This window comes from Cryptotermes secundus, unplaced genomic scaffold (assembly GCF_002891405.2).
Source record: "Cryptotermes secundus unplaced genomic scaffold, Csec_1.0 scaffold88, whole genome shotgun sequence".
Taxonomy (NCBI): domain Eukaryota; kingdom Metazoa; phylum Arthropoda; class Insecta; order Blattodea; family Kalotermitidae; genus Cryptotermes; species Cryptotermes secundus.
This window is the reverse complement of record NW_019724585.1, coordinates 1,433,455-1,434,346: the sequence shown is the minus strand read 5'-3', so window position 1 is coordinate 1,434,346 and position 892 is coordinate 1,433,455. Positions and strand designations below refer to the sequence as shown.

General features: G+C 34.6%; 1 long non-coding RNA gene across 1 annotated transcript in view; it reads right to left on the bottom strand.

Annotated features, from left to right (window-relative positions):
• Window positions 1–251: 251 nt before the first annotated feature.
• Window positions 252–892, bottom strand: part of LOC111862301 — a 5,267-nt gene continuing 4,626 nt past the window's right edge. Inside the window, exon 3 of the long non-coding RNA XR_002842402.2 lies at window positions 252–824. This is a non-coding gene — a long non-coding RNA (uncharacterized LOC111862301). The remainder of the gene's footprint in view (window positions 825–892) is intronic.

The window sequence follows — 892 nt, the reverse complement described above, 5'->3', positions numbered from 1 at the left end:
TCAAGTCTTGATGAGGTCACAGGATTTTTTTTTCAATTGACCTAATCCTTCTAGCCGCACTATGGCCCTGGGGTCGAATCAGCCTCTAACAGAAATGCAAAGATATGAGACTTATAAACTTACCATCTGGCTTTCCTTTGTTACTGTTTACCACTAATTTAACAGAAAATAATGCCAAATAGTCCTTATAACATTTTTTTTTACACCATGAAGGGCTTCAAGTGAAAATGTTAACAATAAAATATCTCACATGGTTCCAAAAACTTCTTTAATGAAAGATCCACAGACTTGACCTATGAAATGATTTAAACATAATTATCTTTCAGATGCCCCAGCATATTAAACTGATGAAAGTACTATAAATGAATCTGACTCAAGAGAAGTGCTTAAGTTCTACAGTGAACAGATCTTTATATGATATTCACATTATGTTTTTGGGCCTTATTTCAGTAGACCATAAAGCAAATTACAGCACCAATCTCAACGAATTTTTCTGAGGACATCATTACATAACAACAGTTTATATATACATAAGTTCTTTAAACAAGAACTACATAATAAACATATGTAATCATGTAAAATTACCTGTACACTATATGCCATAACAGCTATGACCAAAAGAAATTAGAAAACTAATAAATTATCACAGGCAGTGTGAGATTCACACGGCAATATAATGTGAGATATAAATTTTCAGGTTTTGATGGTGGTGGGTGTCCTTATTCTGGTCTGCTGGGATATGACACAAGTTTGAGGAAAGTTCTGCACCACTGCCTCCATATGACCTGTGCTCTGTGTCTCACCCTGTTCCTGGCTGAGCTACACTGAGACACAAAAATAAACAGGAAATATTAAGTAAGATTTGAGTCTTTCACGGTGATGACTATGAAGA